Below are 21830 nucleotides of genomic sequence, written 5' to 3' on the forward strand. Positions count from 1 at the left end.
CGCCCCAGGCACCTCAGCCCCTGCCCCAGTCAGCCCTGCTGCCCTCAGTGAGGAGGCTATTGACCTCTTGAGATCCCTCACTGTTGGGCAATCTACCATTTTGAATGCCATTTAGGGTGTTGAGAGGCATTTGCAGCAAACAAATGCATACCTGTAGGGCATTCATTCTGGCCAGGCAGCCCAACAGAGAGCAGTTCAGGCTCTGGCCTCAGCACTGATGGCACCATTGTCCCTGTGTCCAGCCTCCCCCTCCCACTTCCCCCACCCAGACCCAATCCCCTGTACCTCAGCCTATCCCAAGCACACCATCAGAACAGCATGCTTACTCATCAACACACAAGAGTGGACATGGCGAACATAAGCACCACACATCCCGCAGGCACTCACACAAGCACCATCCCCATGCGGACACATCAACATCCACTGCCTCCACTGTGTCCCCCTCCTCCACGTCCTCCTCCTCCCTGTCTCGTCTACACTCACACCTGCATGCAGTACATCTTCATCCACTACCTCCATCACCAGCACGCCCTTTACCCCACACCGCTCACGTGCACTCACCACCCCCAATCCCATTCACACATCCCCTGTGTCCTCTCCCAGTGTGTCTGTGAGCCCTCCTCCCAAACTACACAAATGCAGGCACACACCCACCCAACAGCCATCCACCTCACAACAGCCTCCGGCCCATGCACCTTCAGCCAAATTCAGCAAACGTACACCTCCTACAACCACTACCTCTTCCTCCACTCCCAAACCCCCCCATCTTCCCATCCCAGTGTGTCTAAGAAACTCTTCCTCGCAAACTTTGACCTCTTCCATACACTTCCCCCGTCCTTCCCCTAGGGCCAGGCTGTCCAGGTCCCAGCCCAGCACCTCAGCCACCAAATCCTCCAGCACAGTGGTCTCAGCAAGTCTGGTCACATTGTGGGCGCCACCCATCAGGGCTGCCAGTGTGCCACCTAGCGAGGCCAAGGAGCAGGCCATTCCACCACCTGCCAAGGTGAACAAGGTGCCCACATGCCGGAGGGAGAAGCCGCACCTGCCAGCAAGCAAGGGCTCTTCCAAGCCAAAAGGGGACAGTGGCAAGGCACCAGCAGCGACATCAAAGGTGGGGAAGGGACACAAGCCGAAGAGCAGGTCAGGACAGGGCACGGAGGCTTCAGCTGAGGGACCAGTCACCCCTTCTGTCAACCACAACATCAACCAGTACACCGCCACCTGCATCGCCACCGGCACGTCTGCTGCCTCACCAGCAGTCCCCAGCATCATCCCCAGTGGGCAGCCATCCAAGGCTGCAGGAGATGTCCTGCTGTGTCCCTCAACAGGTGCAGACACATGCAGCACCGCCAGCACCTCCTCCACAGACACCGCCGCAACCACCACCACCAGCCCCGCAACATGCTCAGACAGTGCCACCATAGCTGACATGGCAATCATCCCCAGTGGCTAACCATCCGAGGCTGCATGAGACGTCCTGGACCCTGCCCAGCGTAAATGAGGCATTTCTCCCAGCACTGTTTGTACCAGCAGGTGCCAGGTGAAGTCACAGCAGGGTTGAGTATGTCTCTGCCTCCATTGAGTATCATGCTACCTGTTCCCAGGCAATTTTGTGGCATACACACCCAGGTGAGGGAATGGGACCTGTCACACTGCATGTGAAGCACTCTGGGCACAAAGCCCCCTCCAGAACCAGTGGAGATTCACATCCACTACCTCAGTCCTTGGCAGGACGAAGCACTCTGGGCACAAAGCCCCCTCAAGAACCAGTGGAGATTCACATTCACTACCTCAGTCCTTGGCAGGGTGAAGCACTCTGGGCACAAAGCCCCCTCCAGAACCATTGGAGATTCACATCCAATATCTCAGTCCTTGGCAGGATGAAGCACTCTGGGCACCAAACCCCCTCCAGAACCACTGGAGATTCACATCCACCACCTCAGTCCTTGGCAGGATGAAGCACTCTGGGCACCAAGTACCCTCCAGAACCAGTGGAGACTGTTATCCACTTGAGAGACTGTGGCTTTGCACTCCCCAGGATAAAGCAGTGGGCAAACCACCCACTGGAGAGACTTGAGAGACTGTGGTTTTGCACTTCCCAAAATAAAAAGTGGGCAAACCACCCACTGGACAGACTTGAGAGACTGTGGCTTTGCACTCCCCAGGATACAGCAGTGGGCAAACCACCCTCTGGAAAAGACTTGAGAGACTGTGGCTTTGGACTCCCCAGGATACAGCAGTTGGCAAACCACCCACTGGAGAGACTTTAGAGACTGTAGCTTTGCACTCCCCAGGATACAGCAGTGGGCAAACCACCCACTGGAAAAGATTTGAGAGACTGTGGCTTTGCACTCCCCAGGATAAAGCAGTGGGCAAACCACCCACTGGAGAGACTTGAGAGACTGTGGCTTTGCACTCCCCAGGATACAGCAGTGGGCAAACCACCCACTGGAGAGACTTGAGAGACTGTGGCTTTGCACTCCCCAGGATACAGCATTGGGCAAACCACCCACTGGAAAAGATGTGAGAGACTGTGGCTTTGCACTCCCCAGGATACAGCAGTGGCAAACCACGCACTGGAGAGACTTGAGAGACTGTGGCTTTGCACGCCCCTGGAAACAGCAGTGGGCAAACCACCTACGGGAGAGACTTGATAAACTGTGGCTTTGCACTCCCCAGGTTAAAGCAGTGGGCAAACCACCCACTGGAAAGACTTGAGTGACTGTGGCTTTGCACTCCCCAGGACCAATCAGTGGTCATGGAGCCCCCTCGTGGAGCAGTGGCGTCATCCGTTCATCCGGCTGAGGTGCCCCCGTCCCCTTGAGGTGCCTGTTTATTTTCCATCTGATGCCCCTGCAGTGTTCCCTCTGTTTTGAGTCAGGTATCTTGTGCGGGCTTTGCCCATGCATTTTGGGACACTGATCCACAGACAATGATTTCATTAATATCTGGACTTGTTTAGTTGGTGTACATATTTGTATATACTGATGTTTGAATTTGGCCTATCTGATTTTTATTGATTACACTCTTTACAATCATTTCCTTTTGCCCTTGCGTTCTTCCAGAGGGTGACGGGGTGTATATGTAATGTTGCTGCATGTATTTGTGTGTATAGTGTTGTGGGTGAGGGTGGGGGGTGGTGGTTTTGCTTGTTGCATGTATGTGCCACTCTCTTTGCCCTCACCCCTCCCCTGTGTGCTAGGTGCAGTACTCACCCTTGTCATCGCCGGCGTCTTTCCTGCTCCTGATACAAGAGGATGTAGACCAGCATGAGCAGGACCTGTAGTTCCGACACCATGTCGTCCTGGTTGTTCATAAAATGTTGAAAGGGGAGTGGTTTCCGTTCGAAGTCCTGTTTCTGCTGTGCTTTTGATGGTGTTGCTACCGCCCTGGAAAAGGTGGCGGATAGGCGTGTTGTAATACAGTGGGTGGAACCTTGTGTTCCGCCTGTCTGTTGGCAGTTACCGCCGCTGTGTTTTAAAGTCGCTGTCTTTGTTGGCAGTTTCCCCAATGCCCATGATTTCATTGTTTTTTTCGCCGGCCTGTTAGGGGTAGTACTGCTGCTTTAGCACCGACTGCCAGGGTTGTAATGAGGGCCAAAATGTTTTTAAAATTTAAGTACTAATTTAAAAAGACATGATATTTATGTACTGCAGTCATGGGAGTAGACAGAAACTCTAATGAAACTCTTGAAATGGAAGCTCCGATGGCACAAAGCAAGTGAAGCAAGTGAGCCGACTTCACCCTGGAAGAGCTCCTGTGTCTCTTCCATTCTGACATCTATCCATGCATCTTTCACCCTTCCATCCACCTGCTGACATCCAAAATTTCACCATTGCATTCCCACATCCATCCATTCCTTTCATGCATCATTCAATCATTCCTGATTCCATCAATCCATCCACTCTGTCATCTACTGATCTATCCATGCATCCATCCCTTCACTCTGTCATGTCTCCATCTTGCCATCCATCCACTCTGCCATTCAGCCATCCATCCATTAACCCTGCCATCCATCATCATCCTTCCATCCTCTCTGCCATCTATCTATTCTTCCATCCCCTCTGTCATTCTTTTCCTCATCCATCCACTCTGGCATCCATTTGCTCATCATTTCGCCCACTCATCCATTTATTCTACCATCCTTTCACCTGGGCATTCAAATATCAATCCATCTATCTGCTAGGCCATTCTTTCACTTGCTTATCTACCTATCAAATCACTCATTCTCTCACCCAATCATCCATCTACCCACACATTCATCGACCCACTCATTCATCCACCTACTCACCCGTAAATCCTTCCCTTCACCATTCCTTCTTTCCCTTTTCCTATTTACAAATCTTTTGTTTTCTTTGCTTCCGCTTGCTCTTCTATTGACTCTGTATTCCTTCATAAAGGGCCTAATCCCTTCTCTAGATATCAAAGGGAGGGGGAGCTGTTCACGGCGCCCCTGTTTGCAGCGTATATAGCCTGGGCATAGTGTATTGTGTTTATAGACAGTAACCATGTCTTGTGTGCACGATATCCTAAGTACATGTGATCTGAGGCTGCATCATGATCTCGTTCCATGAGCTGTGTCAACGCAAAAGGGGCGTATACATTTGTTTATTTTGTCCATAGTGCATAAATTAACTCGAATAATCTCTGATTTACTGCATTGGACTGCAGACAAAAGAACTCTGAAACACAAGAAAGAAATCGCTTCTTTACGTTTCTGAACTCTGCAATCTTCAGTCCACGCACTAACTCAGATAATTTTTTAGTTAATGTATGCGCTATAGACAGGAAAAAGAAATGCACAGATCCCTTCTGAGTCGTCACAGGGCACAGAATGAAAATGGATTTTGACAATGGCATGCATCCCTTAAAAATAAACTTATTTTAGATTGCTCCGCCGACCAAAGTCAAGAGCTGTTTTATCATCTTTCCTACACTACTAATTCAAATTTGTGTTCCACACTACATCTATAGTACTCCCCCTAGCGCAGGTGTTTTAATAAAAAATATTTATTAATGTTCTTGTACTATGAGTAATGGATTAGTGTAGAAAATGTGATAATATAGAAAAATAATGCACACATTTGAAAAATAATGCACACATTTTTAAATGTGATCACAAAGTATACCTATTAATGGTTTATTAATATGAAATGTTGAGTATATGTTAGATTAATGTAGTAATATGTCATATTAAGAGTTATTCATCATGTATTAGCTTTATTAATTGTAGGGCTTAAATTAGCAGAGGTCTTGGCCTACTTGCACGGCCTCATGTCAAGCTGCATTTTTTGTGCGTTTAATGAAATGACTGTTCAGAGAGTTAAACTGTGATTTTCCACTGTATTATCTAAATGTGTTCTAGCTAAAAGTCTTTCTCATGAGAGCCGATTGCTAGAAGATGCTGTTCTTGCTAATAGTAACATTATGGGTGTGATATGTGTGAGACTGACTTTCTCAGGAGGAGAACAATGAAGACACTGACTGGAATATAAGCTGCAACAATATTGTTACCTGACAAGCCGGATGATGAGGACATTGCAAGAGAAGCCAATCAGTGACATGTGAACGGAGTAGAGGTAGAATTCATAGATTTGAAGTTTTAGGTTTATTGGACAAAGTGTGAATATGCAATCCCTTGACCAATAGGGATTTGGGAAGTAGTTTTAGGGAATCTAACTTAACAGGACTGCACTGTGAGGAGTGGTCGCCGTTCTCTCTATTGTTCTTGAGGGTTTACCTCTATTCTTTCGAGTTGCTTAAAGACTTTGGCTCTCATTATGATCCTGGCGGTCGGCTGTAATATGATGGAATGTACTGCCAACAGGCTGGCAGTAATTTCCACCATGTTATGACATTGGCGGTTTGGCTGAAGCCAATGTACCACACCGATCACCACGGCGGTAATGGGCCCCTGCTGGAGATATCAACCTCCAGACCAGGCGGCCGTCACTATACGGCCTGCGGGTTAATGACCCCGCCTACCGTTATGGCTTTTGTGGCTTCCTTACTGCCACGAAAACCATGGCGGTAGGCACTATTAGTGACAAGGAATCCCTTCCCTGTCACTGACCGAGGTCTTCCCTACCCCCCAGATTCACCCCCTTCCTCTCCAAACCCCCCCTTCAATTAATGACCCTCCTTTCACACATGCACACACGCATACACACACCCATTCCCACATTCATCCAAGCATGCATACATCCATTCAAACACACATTCACCCACACTTTCATACATACACGCAGACACGCAATCACAGAACACAACATACACGCACTCACACAAACATACACACACATTTGAAACAGAACACACACCCGCATACACGCACGCACAAACATTCACACACACCCTCACACACACAGCAGCCCCCACCCCCTCCCCTGTCAGAGCACCTACTTACCTGTGTTTAGGGGGTCCTCCGGCAGGAGACGGGACAGCGTCCACCAGCAGAAAATCGCCAGGCTGTATTATTTCTCATAATACAGCTGGTGGCGGTCTACTGCCATGGAGCTGCTGCTTGCAGGAGCACCACCTTCCCGCCATCCGCCGATATGGCCACAGCCGCATTTCCACCATCCTTCTGGCAGAAATCCAGATGTGGTCATGATATGGCGGACAGCTGGTAGCCATGGCGACGGTCTTTTGGCAGCGGTAGGCGTTTTTTACCGCCAATATCCTAATGAGGGTCTTTGTGTTTTCGGAACTTTGATGCTAAATCCGGATGCCTTGCTGAATGAATTGATGTCCTGATGACCAAGACTATCTTAGCTTGACGATCCAAATTGAGGAGAGGTATATGAATTTCTAAATGTGACATGCAATGTATGTTTGCTTTTTCTTTCTAGGTACCAACCGCATTGATAGAGCCATAGTTAGATGTTTTCCAAATTTGTGTTTGGTAAATTGTTTTGCTTGAAGCCCAACATGCCAATGCTAATCAGGTGTTAGTTAAGGATTCTCACTAATGAAAGTGTGCGATAGGGAGTAACGTTTGTTGTATTTCTTTGCTGAATGTATGTGATATTGTTTGCACAATTATACTTGTTATTGATTTGCACTGTAACCTTATAATGTGTAGTACTTCAAGCTTTGATTAGATTGTGTTTTGTTTTCCAGGTTTGGACAGCCAGTGCTGTTTCTGTATGTGTATCGCTTGATTTTGAGATTATCTTACCTGACTTTAATATTGTTAATAAAGGGAAATACATAATTTAACTTTTACTAAAGGTGTCGTTATTCATGACTGAAAGGTCATGTAGAATGACAATTAATGACTCCAATTGATTACTAATGTCATTGATTTTCATTGATTATTGATGGTACTGATTAATTACTGATTATTGATCTGCATGTACTAGAGTTATGGTGGGAACATCTTAATTGCGAGTCAAAAGGTTCATCGACCTATTCACGTGCCCTTTTAAGTTTACTAGTTAAGGTCAGATGCGCTAACAGAGATGGTAGCAGAGACAGATGGTTTGTCTCCTTAAGAGCCCATCATAGACATCTGGAACAGAGTAACAGATATTAACAGAAATAGTAGTAGGATAGATTGTCCCAGAGGTGGTGGCAGGAAGACAAAGATCAACGGAGATGGAAGTAGCTTGATGATCTGGTCTTTTGAGAGTTCATTATTACTGAGATTTGGATTTGTTTTTATGACACAAATTGCAGAGATGATAGGGGAACATTTTCCCTAAGTACAAAAATGACTTTCCTAGAATCTCGGATCTTGCTAATGGTTGTTTGAGGATGTTCTTGGTGTTCTAGTGATAGTGTGAATGTAGTAAGGTTTTGCGCTTGCACAGCTTATGCAAATCGCAGGTGAATTGTGAGGGTTGTGAGGGGCTAGGGAGTTTGCGTACTCCAAAGAAGTTGTAGAAAGAGTGTGCCTACTCGGCAGTGTGAGAGTAGGGAAGTTGTCAAACTTCAAATGTGTGGCGCTTTGCGCCAAAAAATTGTCCACTTGGTTGTTGATGTACGGACTCTGTGTGGTCTAAGACTCTGAAGTATATTGAAAAGTGTATGAGACATGTGCTTTTAAGTTGTAATTTGTTTGGTTTAGTAGGTCGATCAAGCATGGTTGACAAGTCAGAGTGTGAGTCAAAGTGAGTGAAATAATTTTGGACTGAGATCTGGCGAGTCCTATGTGCACCAGGCAGACCTACTGATCAGTTGAGAGTAAAGTTTGCGGGTCGAATTTTGCTTGCGTATCAGGGAAACTAAGAAAGAAGGAGTAGCTGCAAGAGCGAGAGCCGTTAGTGAAAAATCCATAAAGTTTCTGACGCAGTTGTGTAACCTTTCCTGTATTAAACCAGCAGATTTGGTTTTTGATTTTGGGCATAGTGCTCGCAATTTTTGCATTCGTTTTGTGTGAATTGAACTTTGGGAGGACAAGCTGCAAGACTTTGTCAGCCGCAGTATGTTTGAGTGTGACATCATTGGAGCCGTGCTGGGATAGGTCGGTTAGTGAGAGGGGTCGCACACAGATTGGCTGCGGTCTGTAAGAGGCAATTGGTTGAGAGAGTGGGTGAATAGAATTCTGGGATTGAAAGTCACTTCCTGATTTGATTTTGAATAAAAAAGGTCGAAAAGATGACATTTTTCAAAGCTTTAAAGAGTGCTTTAAGGGGAGATACATATATTACAATGAGTATATGCGAAGCTACACTGACAGAAAATACACCAGCGTACATTGTAATGGAAGAGAAGGGTGTGGCGCCATGTCTTTGGCTAAAGCAATGGTGCAAAGTGACAGAGAAAGATGGGAACTTAGCATTTCCTACAAATGGGACATTCAAGTTGAGGGTTTTAGAACATTTAAGGATGGTACTATTTAAATAGAAGCCCCTTCCAAGACCAGCACAGTTTGAGGCATTAGCTATCTGGGAGTTAGTAGCCGAAGCAACAGAAATTTGAGAGGAAAATGAGAAAGGCAGAAAAGTCTTTAATAGAGGATAGGTGGGATAGTGCACAGAGAATTTAGAGGATGGAGACTTTGCACGGAATTTAGTTGTTTCGAGCAATTACGCAGGCCAATAAAAAGGAAGGAAGGAAAGCTACTAGAAAGACTAACAGAAGCCAGTCTGAAAGTAGGGAGGCTAGAAATTCTTCAACAGTGGAGGAAATATCAGATGATGATGAGTTCATTTTGCAGTTATTGAGAAATCGGCCACCACCATATGCAGCACATGACAGTGATCCGAGCACCAGTGCAAATCCTTCAGCTCTGACACAGGTTAATGGTATGCGAGTCTGATGCAGGTTAATACTAGCCTGCCACAGAGTCTGATGAGGGGTAGTCTTAGAGTGCCTACTACTCCTGTAGTGCAAAATCAGGTGCAACTGCCACAGGTTCGGAGAATTTACCCTGATGTGCCCATTATGGAAACGACTTTGAACTTAATGGTGCTTATGGAACAGGTTTTCCCTAAACCAATGTTGGTTCAGACAGAACCAACTCCACTTTTACTGACCCAAGTCCAGCCACAAGTCATGCCGAGATTCACTCCAGTAACAGGGACAAAGTCAAATATGTCTTCCGTGGTGAGTCAGAATATGGGAGTTACTCTCCCACAGAGCTTAAATACCAGAACAATCCCAGACATTGTTGGTCCAGCCATATCCCTATTTGCACAATAGAAACCTAGTGTAGGTGAACAGTGTGTCATGACACAAAATGCAAATGGCATAATGAAACTTCTTGAGCAGTCTCTCCTTTGGGACAGACTTTTGACAGATTGAGATCATTGTTGGACCTTGGTCCATTTGGAGTACTTCCAGATACTATGGTAGAGTCAAACATTAGCCAGAGTTTGAAATTGTTGACACCGCAGACCCCGAATGTAGTTTCACAGCAGGTGCCACCAGTCTAAGGCAGTACCATCTCGTTGCAAGGGTTGACAGCTCAGCAGTTGACTGAATGGTTAGACTAGCGGAATACCCTGCAGAGTGCTCCTAAAGGAGAGGATGGTTGAAATATGCTAGGTTAAGCCTAGAATCAGGTGAACTCATAGAGGGAACTATGGGTAGGAACAGGTTAGAATCCTACACAAAAGCAGAATTGAGATACCTACTCCCGAAGATTACGAGGGAAGTGAGCAAGGTGCATCAGAAGCTAGCAGACCTGGCAGAGAAGTATGGCATAGAAATAGAGAAAACAAAGCATTTGAAGAGGAGTTACAGATTAGATTTTGAGACTAAAGATTTTGAACACATGAGATCTGCCAGAATGAAGGCACACCTTAAGGAATTGCTTCAAAGTGCCAAGACCTCGGGAGCATTAGACAAATTGGGAAGGCAGATGGGTAAATAAAAGAGATAAAAGAAAAAGGGATTCTGTGGAACTGACTGCAATTGTGCAGCAAGGCCAAGATCCAGTGAAGATTTTACCTATGAGAAAGATTCCAGGAGGGAATTTTGTTCATGTCCGTTGGATCAGAAGTGACATTCTATCATTTACAAATGATTATCTAAAATTGAAGGAGAAGAGAGACAGGTTTGTGAAACTTGCAAAGTGCCGGTGGGAAGACTTGAACACATTATTAGAGAAAGTAGTCCCAGCTGATCTGTGGATAGAATGTAAAAGGAGTGTAGATTGGCAAAAAGCAAAAAAGATAGAGATAAAAATACAGGTGCACCGTCTCCTGAGGTAATGAAATATTATTATAAGTTGCTTGAATTTTTAAAAATGAGAATTTCTCCCAAGAATATTAATTGGCAGAGAACTGACAGGACAGCTCAGGAAGCAAAGGAGTTGATACATGCTTATTGTGAGAGATTGTTACAGGTGTTCAAGCATTACAGTGGTACAGTGGTACAGAGACGATAGGGGCGAAGGACATGATTCATTTAGTGTTCAGATTTGTGGAAGGATTGAGACCTTAAAATTTGCCAAATGATTAAGTCATTTGATTTGCTGGCAAGTAAAGTCGATTGATGAGGTATTGTAGTAGCAAAGTACTGTAGTGATGAAATTGAGTTGAAGCAAAGGATGCTGAAAGAAAAGGCGATGGTGATGCAGATTAAAGCTGCTTAGACAGGCATGCAAGGAAAGTTTCCACAACAGTTACTACAGCAGCAGCAGGGAAACACGATGTTTCAGCCCCAGATGAGAGGTAGAGGTTGCAGAGGTAATATGAATCGTGGTCCAGACTTAGGTACTGCAGTGGTTCAGAATGATGTGCATGGAATGATGAGATTATTGCCCTGTCACGTTTGCGAAGCCGTTGCACATTGGAAACGGGAGTGTCCAATGATCGCGCAGGAAGGTGTTGTTCAGCAAAGTAATAACATCAATTTGTTCCATAACATGAGAGGACTGAGAGTGAGAGGTCCTAACCCAGATTTTCAAAATAATGTGAATCAAGTGCAGAATTTCCAACCCATGCAGCAGGTGCAAATGCCATGTGTACAAATGACACACTTGCAACCAATGGAGCAGCAGGTTTCCGTGGTACCTAGACAGCAAATTCAGACACCTCAAGCCCCAATGGAACAGCAGCAAATGATGCTTTTTCAACAGGTCAGAGGCTTAACCAAAGTAATAACACAGTACACCAATTCCCATTACACAGTGAGAATGGAATAAATGATGATTCGGTGAGCGAAAGTTCAGATGAGGAGCAATGTGTGCTTGCAACCTCCTTGGAAGTAGATAAGAGAGGTTCTTATGTGAAGGGAAAAGTCATGGGTCACAGAGTTTCATTTTTGGTTGACACAGGAGCTACACGCTCTACAGTGAGGATTGTAGAAGTTCCAAACTTGCCCCTTTCAGGTAAAACAGTTCAGATTGTGGGGGTAGCGAATTAGTATTTGACTAACCTGATTACAGAACCAGTCCAGGTTAAAAATGACAACTTTCAGGGATTGCACAAATTCATAGTCTGTGATTCAAGTCCAGTATCCCTACTGCGAAGAGACTTGCTGTGTAAAACAAAATACTCTATTACTTGTTCAAATGATGCGATTATGATTCAGACATATAGTGGTGATGAAGATGACCAAGCCTCATAGGCAGAATGCGAGACAACATATGAGGAATACCATCTGATTGAGTTTTTTCCAATGTTCACAGTGAAGGAGCTTCATCCTGATTTGCAGGGAACAGTTAAGGAGAAAGTGTGGGATCTGACAGGAAAAGAGATAGGTCTGATAAGGGGAGTTAATCCGGATAAAGATACTGTAAAGCTGAATGCAGTTTTTCCTCAAATTCTCCAGCATCACATGCCAAAAGATGTTCTTATGAAGGTCGCCCAGATAATTGTAGACTTTGTGAAACAAGGGGTTTTGAAGAAAGTATTGAGCAGCCCATGTAATTCAATGATAATGGGTTTGCAAAAGCCCTGTGGGCAAGTTCGAATTGTCCAAGATTTGAGAAAGATAAATGAGATTGTAGTGAAATGTTGTCCCATGGTACCAAATCCAGCTGTGATAATGTTTCAGATTCCGTGTGATGCTGAGCGGTTTACTGTTATTGATTTGTCACAAGCCTTCTTTTCTGTACCCCTTCATGAGGACAGCCAATTTCTCTTTTGTTTCAAGTTTTTGGACCAAGTTTACTGCTGGTGCAGAATTCCACAAGAGTTTTCAGAGTCACTTTCCATATTCAATAAAATCTTGAAAAATAATTTGGAGTCATTGGAATTGCCTTTCCAATCAACCTTTGTAAAGTACATTGATGACTTGCTGATTGCATCCAGAACCAGGGACAAGTGCAAGTATGACACGATTGCCTCACTGAACCATTTAGGAAAGAATGGTCATAAAATGTCCTCGCTTAACTTGCAATACTGTCAGAAAGAAGTGAAATACTTGGGTCACCAGATTGAGAAGGGATCGAGAAAGATATCCAGAAAAAGGGTTATGACCATATTGCAGATGAATCCCCCGACTACGCAGAGAGATGTCCTGATGCTTTTAGGGATGGTAGGCTACTGTTGCCAATGGATTCCCAATTTTTCAGTCATTTCGAAACCATTGCAGAAGCTCCTAAAGAAGTCACTGATCCCATAGTGTTCGACCAGGCTGGAATAAAGGCGTTCACTGAATTGAGAGAGAGTCTGTATGAGGCTCCAGCTTTGGGTATGCCTGACTACACGAAACCTTTCACTTTGTTTTGTCATGCACGTGATGCATGTTCTTTGTCTGTCTTGATGCAGGTCTATGGAGGTGTAAACCGCCCAGTAGCATATTTTTCAGCTACTTTGGACCCAGTCGCAGCAGCCTTATTAGGTTGTTTGTGTGCAGTTGCAGCAGTTGGACAAAACCTTAAACAGTGTGAGGGCATTATGACAGGATATCCTTTGACTATAATGGTCTCTCACTCTATTGAGATTCAACTTACAAGGACGAAAATCCAATATTTGACTGGTGTGAGATTGACCAGATATGAAACGAGTATTCTAGGGTCACCATATGTGTGCTGAACCCAGCAACCTTACTTCCTAATGAAAATGTTGAAATTTAAAGGATGGAAGATGTGAAGCATGATTGTCTTGAAGTAACTGACTTATGCACAAAACTGAGACCCGACATTAAAGATACCCGATTGGAAGAGAATAACCAAATTATCTTTGTTGATGGTTCTTGTCTAGGGGACAATACAGGGACACTGAGAGCAGGATATGCTGTGTGCACAATTACTGGTATTCTGGAAGCTTCTTGGCTTCGAGGAGTGTATTCTGCCCAAGAAGCGGAACTGGTGGCCCTTACTAGAGCCTGCCATGTTTCGGCTCAGCTGAAAGTTACAATCTATATGGATAGCCATTATGGATTTGGAATAGTCCATGATTTTAGCCAGTTGTGGTCACAGAGTGGGTTCATGACCTCTTCTGGTTCACCAGTGAGAAATGGTGAGAGAATTAAAGAACTGTTACATGCTATTCAAATGCCTGAAATGATTGCCGTGTTAGAATGCAGTGCACTTCTGAAGTCTCAGGACTTCGTGTCATTGGGAAATGGATATGCGGATCAAGTCGCAAGGTGTTGTGCATTGAACTGTATATCGTTTAAAGATAAGTGGCAACTGTTACCTGAAGAAGACGAAACATGTCCAAGTTTTGCATTGAAAGTAATTGACACCTTGGAGGAATTGAAAATGTTGCAGAATAATGCTGACAGGGAAGAAAAACATTCATGGAGTAAAATGAAATGTGTGCAAAGACAAGATGAAATGTGGGTTTCAGAAGAGGGACAATTGGTTTTGCCTAATAGTCTGTTGTCTCAAATGGCTAGGTACTATCATGGTCAAGCACATGTTGGGAATGATGCCATGATTCAGTTGTTCAAGCATAATTGCTTCACCCCAATCTTTAGACAGATTGCTGAAGCAGTTTGCCACCGTTGTATCATTTTCCAGCAAATGAAGGCGAGGAAAGGGACAGTGGTTAATTTGAGCCACATTGGAAGAGCAGGAAGTCCATTCAGCAGAATGCAGATGGATTCTATCGAGATGCCTGTGTGTGGAGGTTTAAGATATGAGTTGGTGATTGTGTACATCTTTAGTCACTGGATTGAAGCATACCCTACACGGAGAAATGACAGTCTCACAGTAGCGAAACTACTGCTTAGGGAACTGATACCACACTTCAGGTTTTCCGATCTCTTTAGAATCAGATAGGGGAAGTCACTACAACCACGAAGTAATTAAATTACTGGGTGCAGCATTGAACATTGAGTAGAAGTTGCATTGTAGTTACTGCCCTGAAGCATCAGGATTAGTGGAACAAATGAATGGTACCTTGAAGTCAAGGGTTGCAAAGATGTGTGCATCCACGAATTTGAAATGTCCTGATGCATGCATTTAGTTCTGATGATAATGATAAACACACTCGACAGGAAGACAGATTGTTGCCGCATGAGATCCTTATGGGCTGAGCCATGAGGTTGCCAGCGGTGCCTGCAAATGCACTTGGTAACATTACAGATGATATGGTGTTGGACTACTGCAAAGGTCTGGCTTTTATGGTTTGCTCTTTCTCTCTGCAGGTGGAGGCTACCACACTGCCACCGATCCATGACCCATGGCACAACCTGAGAGATGTAGACTGGTTTGTGGTTTGGAAACACGTGAGGAAAATGTGTTTGGAGCCTTGTTGGAAAATACCTTTTCAGGTAGTTCTGACAACTACCACAGCTCTGAAGTGTGCTGGAGTTCTGAACTGGATCCATGCTAGTCACACGAAGAAAGTGACCTGTCCACTGGATCATGAAGATGGGTTGTTGAGAGTACCAACAACAGCAGAGCAAGGCTCCGGGCCAGAAAGAGAACAAAGAGGAACTGAGACCGGATCTGAGCCTGTTGAGGACGGTTCAGTCACTCCTGTGAGAGACGAAAGAGAAGACCTCCAAGAGGGTGACGGAGAGCCTATCTCAATTGAGGCAGCAGGAGAGCCTAGTTTGAAGAGGGCTTTCCCAGAAGCAGATGATTTTGAGAGACAAACAGAGCAATTGACAGATCCCGAGGGGGGAGGAGTTGATGCGGATCAAAGTCACTGTGATCTGACTCCTCCTGAACCAGTTGGAGGTCCGTCAAGAGAAAAAAAACACAGAGCAAGAAGTCACAAGTACAACATTAAAGAGAGCACTGACAAAGGGGCCAGTGAAAGGAGATAAGTGGCCAGAGTCACAAGGAAATGGAAAATAAGTGGTTGTTGGCACAACAATTGAAGAAGACGTGGAAACAACAAGGAGAGAAGACCTAACTGAAGGAGAATTGAATGATGATCAAAAATTTAAAGAAAGATAATTTTTGTCTTTTTGTTTTCATAGAAACATTCCGGGTCAATATTTTTGCACTTGAAGTAAGCGGATGAACTGAACTGTCGAAAAAATTTGAGAGGAAAAGTTTGAGAAAGAGACTGTTGAAAATAACTGAAAAAGACTTTGATAACTTGATTTGACTTTTTGAAACCTGGTTTTGACAAGCTGCTTACCGATTATTGACGAGGGATCCTGTAAGTGAAACTGAGAGCTGTAAATTACTGCTGAAAGAAGATTTTTTGTTTTTGATTTTGCTGCAGTTTTTCAAAATGTTTTTCTGCTTTCTGATTCTTTACAAATAATGAGTAACAATAGCCAGCAGGGTAGGAATAATACGTGCTGTAAATATGAGCATTGGTTTGGTGATTGCATGTGGGATATTGTTTGTGGTATTGATTATGGGTATGTCTATTCTTGATAAGGGTGGAGCCAACCATACTTCTGCTTTTGAGATGACTACTGTACTAACAGCAATAGAGAAGTTTAGGTTAGATGAGAAGTATTTGCATGAGGGTACTAATGAGCAAGGAGAACTTTCTTCTAATGTCTTCTATCGCTTGCTGAGTGAGTATGTTGAGACAATAGATGCGAGGAATTGTTATGTGTGAGGAGAGAGTTAATTACCATAGTCTGCCTCTAACATATGGAAGACATTGTAGTCTGCTACTAGCAAGATTCTATAACCAGGAGTACATTCAGTATTTCTACTCCAATTATGATATGGTGTTATCATTTGTTCCTATAATTAAGTATTTGAGTAAGGTAGCTAAGGGTAATGACATAGTATTAGTTAGAGGTTTCTTTGAACCTACATTAACATTTGGTACAGCTTATGCTCACAGGAATAATCTAACATGCTTGTTTACACCTTTAGAGAAGAGCTTCTTAGATCACACAAAGGCTCAGAGAAAAGGACTTATAAGAATGATTAGGCTTATAGTGCAATTAAAACACAAGGGAAATAAGCTCTTGATGCTCAACTCATAGGGAAGCTTTGCATATATAGGCCTAAATCGCGCTCTGATACTTTGTTTGTGGGAACGGGTGAATGTGGACATGTGTTTTTGTTTCAGAGTAAATGGACATTTATGTTGAATGGACAGGACCCAGCAATTCCTGGGATATATACAGTATTACATCTGTGGTCCTAATGCTTATTACCATCTTCCAAGAAGACGGTATGGGACATGTTACTTGGGAGTAGTTTTTCTAAAATTGTTTCAAATTAATGATTTGAAGAAGTTTCTGAAAATGACTGAATTACATCATATGAGACAGAGGAGGGAGTCTCCTTCTGGTATAGTGGGAGGAATATTTGGAGCAATTATTCCTTCAGTGGGAGTTGTTCAGAATTCAATAAAGATTTGAAAGTTGTCTACTATTGTGGATAACATGCTGACAAATTTTTCAGGAGCCATACTCCTGATAGATACTGAGTTAGCTGCCGAAAGAGCTATGACGCTTCAAAATCGCCTTGCTTTAGACATCCTATTAGCGAAGGATGGCGGAGTTTGTAGAATGTTTCATTTTAGGCATTGTTGCACGTTCATTCCTAATAATAGTAAAGAAATTAGAGACTTACCTACTATTCTGACTAATGAAAGTGCTGATTTGAAAGAATTAAATGAACCAGGTGTTTGGGGAAAGGTTGGCAAAGGTTTTGCTTCAGTGGGAAATTGGCTCAGCAACCTTGGGAAAGAGATTTTGTTGAAAATTATACGGCGATAATAATTATTGTGGTTTGCCTAATTGGACTATGGGGAATGTATAAATTGTGTAAAAGGATTACATTGAAGAAGTCAAAGAATGATCAGAGGAGGGAAGAAAATAAAAAGGAAAAATTGTTCAGGTAAAATTTGTGATGGGAACAAAAGCATGAACGGAGTGAAATGACAGAATTTTAGCTTATGCATGATAGTTTGGTGTTATGACACATTTAGTCATCAGGGGAGGGATTGCCAGCACAGGTGTTCTAATAAAAAATATTAATGAGTGTTCTTGTACTGTGAGTAATTGATTATTGTAGAAAATGTAATAACATAGAAAATAAAAGCACGCATTTGAAAATGTGATCACGATGAGTGGCCGCCAATGTTCACGAAGTATACCGATTAAAGGTTTATAAATATGCAATGTTGAGTATATGTTATCTTAATGTAGTAATATGTCCTATTAAGAGTTATGCATCATGCATTAGCTTTATGATTTGTAGGCCTTAACTATGCGGAGGTCTTGGCCTAGTTGCACATCCTCATGGCAAGCTGCATTTCTTGCACATTTAATGAAATGGCTGTTCAGAGAGTTAAACTGTGATTTTCCACTGTATTATCTAAATGTGTTTGTAGCTAAAAGTCTTTCTCATGACAACCGATTGCTAGAAGATGCTGTTCCTGTAAATGTAACATTATGAATGTAATATGTGTGAGACTGACTTTCTCAGGAGGAGAACAATGGAGACACTGACTGGAGTATAAGCTGCAACAATAAAGTTACCTGACAAGCAGGGTGATGGGGACATTGCAAGAGAAGCCAATCAGCGACATGTGAATGGAGTAGTGGTAGAATTCAAAGATTTGAAGTTTTAGTTTTATTGGACAAGTGTGAACATGCGATCCCTTGACCAATAGGGATTTGAGAATTAGTTTTAGGGAATCTAGCTTAACAGGACTGCAGTGAGAGGAGAGGTCGCCATTCTCTCTATTCTTCTTGAAGGTTTACCTCTATTCTTTTGAGTTACTTAAAGACTTTGCATTTTCTGAACTTTGAGGCTGAATCCTGATGCCTTGGTGACCGAACTGATATCCTGATGAAGAAGACTATCTTAGCTTGCCGATCCAAATTGAGGAGAGGTATATGAATTTCTAAATATGACATGCAATGTATGTTTGCTTTTTCTTTCTAGGTACCAACTGCATTGATTTGATAGAGCCATAGTTAAATGATTTCCAAATTTGTGTTTGCTGAATTGTTTCGCATGGAGCTCAACATGCTGATGCTAATCTGGTGTTAGTTAAGGATTCTCACTAATGAAAGTGTGCGATAGGGGATAACTTTTGATGTATTTCCTTGCTGAATCTAAATGTATGTGATATCGTTTGCACAATAATTCTTGTTATTAAGTTGCACTCTAAACTTAGAATGTGTAGTAGTCCAAGCTTTGATTAGATTGTGTTTCTTCCGCAGGTTTGGACAGCCAGTGTTGCTTCAGTATGTGTTTCACTCGATTTTGAGATTATTTTAGCAACTTTACTGACTCCAATTGATTACTAATGTCATTGATTATCAGTGATTATTGGCAGTACTGATTAATTACTGATTATTGATCTGCATGTACTGGAGTTATGGCAGGAACATCATAATAACAAGTCAAAAGGTTTATCAATCAATCAATGACACTTATAAAGCGCGCTACATACCCGTAGGGTCTCAAGGCGCTGGGGGGGGGGGGTGCCGCTACTGCTCGAATAGCCAGGTCTTCAGCTTCTTCCTGAAGGAGAGGTGGTCTTGGGTCAGGCGCAGGTCGGGAGGGAGGGAGTTCCAGTTCTTGGCGGCCAGGTAGGAGAAGGACCTTCCTCCTGTAGTCGCTCTTCGGATGCGGGGGACGGCGGCGAGGGCGTGGTTGGCTGATCGGAGGTGGCGCGTGGGAGCGTAGAAGTTGACTCGGCTGTTGAGGTAGCTCGGGCCTTGGTCGTGTAGGGCTTTGTGTGCGTGGGTGAGGAGGCGGAAGGTGATTCTCTTGTTGACGGGGAGCCAGTGCAGGTCTCTCAGATGTCCGGAGATGTGGCTGGATCGTGGGATGTCGAGGATGAGTCTGGCTGAGGCGTTCTGGATCCGCTGGAGTCTCTTCTGGAGCTTGGCGGTGGTACCGGCGTAGAGGGCGTTACCGTAGTCCAGTCGGCTGGTGACGAGGGCCTGGGTGACGGTCCTCCTGGTCTCGGTGGGGATCCACCAGAAGATCTTCCGAAGTGTGCGTAGGATGTTGAAGCACGCCGAGGAGACGTTGTTGACCTGCCTGGTCATGGAGAGGGAGGAGTCCAGGATGAAGCCCAGGTTGCGTGCATGGTCTGTCGGTTTGGGTGCGGTGCCCAGGGCGGGAGGCCACCAGGAGTCGTCCCAGGCGGAGGGTGAAGAGCCCAGGATGAGAACCTCCGTCTTGTCCGAGTTCAGTTTCAGGCGGCTGGTCGTCATCCACTCGGCTACCTCTTTCATCCCTTCGTGCAGGTTGGCTCTGGCGGCGGCGGGTCGTTGGTCAGGGAGAGGATCAGCTGGGTGTCGTCGGCGTAGGAGATTATGCTGAGGTTGTGTTTGCGTACGATGGCCGCGAGGGGGCTCATGTAGACGTTGAAGAGGGTGGGGCTCAGAGATGATCCTTGTGGGACGCCGCAGATGACTTCGGAGGCCTCTGACTTGTACGGTGGTAGGCGGACTCTCTGTGTTCTTCCGTCGAGGAAGGAGATGATCCATTCCAGCGCCTTGTCCTTGATTCCGATGTTGCTGAGGCGCCGTACTAGGGTGCGGTGGCAGACCGTGTCGAATGCCGCGGAGAGGTCTAGGAGGAGGAGGGCCGCTGTTTCTCCATTGTCCATCAGGGCTCGGATGTCATCGGTGGCGGCGATGAGGGCGGTCTCGGTGCTGTGGTTGGCTCGGAAGCCGGACTGTGAGGGGTCGAGGGATCCGTTCGTCTCGAGGAAGGCGGCCATCTGCTTGTTGACGGTCTTCTCGATGACTTTGGCTGGAAACGGGAGAAGCGAGATGGGGCGGTGATTCTTGAGGTCGGTGGGGTCCGCTGTTGGTTTCTTGAGTAGAGCGCTGAGTTCGGCGTGTTTCCAGCTCTCGGGGAAGATGGTGGTGTCGAAGGATGTGTTGATGATGTCTCGCAGGTGGGGTGCGATGACAGCGTCGGCCTTGTTGAAGACGTGGTGAGGGCAGGGGTCGGTCGGTGATCCGGAGTGGATGGAGTTCATCGTGCGGATGGTGTCTTCGGTGCTGATCGGGGTCCAGGCGTGGAGGGTGGTGGTGGGGGGTGGTTGTTCGGTCATGGTGTGCGTTGGTTGGTTGTTGAAGCTGTTGTGTATGTCCGCGATCTTGTTGTGGAAGTATGAAGCGAGGGAGTTGCAGAGGTCTTGTGATGGGGTGATTTCGTTGTTTCCTGCGCTGGGGTTGGAGAGCTCATTCACGATGTTGAAGAGTTCCTTGCTGTTGTGTGCGTTGTTGTCCAACCGGTCCTTGAATGCTGTTTTCTTGGCGGCGCGGATCAGCTGGTGGTGTTTCCGGGTGGCAAGTTTGTAGGAGGTCCTGTTGTCCGGTGTTGGTTCCCTTTTCCAGACTTTCTCGAGGGCTCGGAGGTTCTTCTTGGAGCACTTGAGTTCGTCGGTGAACCATGGGGCCTTCTTGCTGCCGGGTCTGCTAGGCGGGGTCCTCAGCGGGGCGAGCTCGTCCGCGCAGTTGCTGATCCACTTCGTGAGGTTGTCGGCGGCCTGGCTGGGGTTCGCTGAGCTGGCAGGAGGGTGCTGGCTCAGGGAGGTGGCGAGCTGGTCTGCTGTGATCTTGTTCCAGCTTCTGTGGGCGGCTTGTTGCTGGTGTTGGTGGGTCGTCGTTCTCTTGAAGGTGAAGTGGACGCAGCTGTGGTCCGTCCATTGAAGCTCTGTGGCGTGGCTGAAGAGGATGTCTGTGCTGGATGAGAAGACGGCGTCGAGTGTGTGTCCGGCGAGGTGGGTGGGGGTGGACACCAGTTGCTTGAGTCCCAGGTTGGCGAGGTTGTCGAGCAGGGTGCTGGTGTTGTGGTCGTTGTTGTTCTCCAGATGGTAGTTGAGGTCTCCCAGGAGGATGTAGTCAGCGGAGGGGAGGGCATGCGGGCTGACGAAGTCGGCGATGTCCTCGCTGAATTGCGTGCGTGGACCAGGGGGTCGGTAGATCAGGGTGCCTCTGAGGGTGGTGTTCGGGTTGGTGTGGATCTGGAAGTGCAGGTGTTCGGCGCTGGTCAGGGTGATGTCGGTGCTGGTCGTGATCCGGATGGTGTTTCTGTGGATGATGGCGATGCCTCCTCCCATCTGGTTGGCGTT

The sequence above is a fragment of the Pleurodeles waltl genome, chromosome 8 (assembly GCF_031143425.1).
Source record: "Pleurodeles waltl isolate 20211129_DDA chromosome 8, aPleWal1.hap1.20221129, whole genome shotgun sequence".
Taxonomy (NCBI): Eukaryota; Metazoa; Chordata; class Amphibia; order Caudata; family Salamandridae; genus Pleurodeles; species Pleurodeles waltl.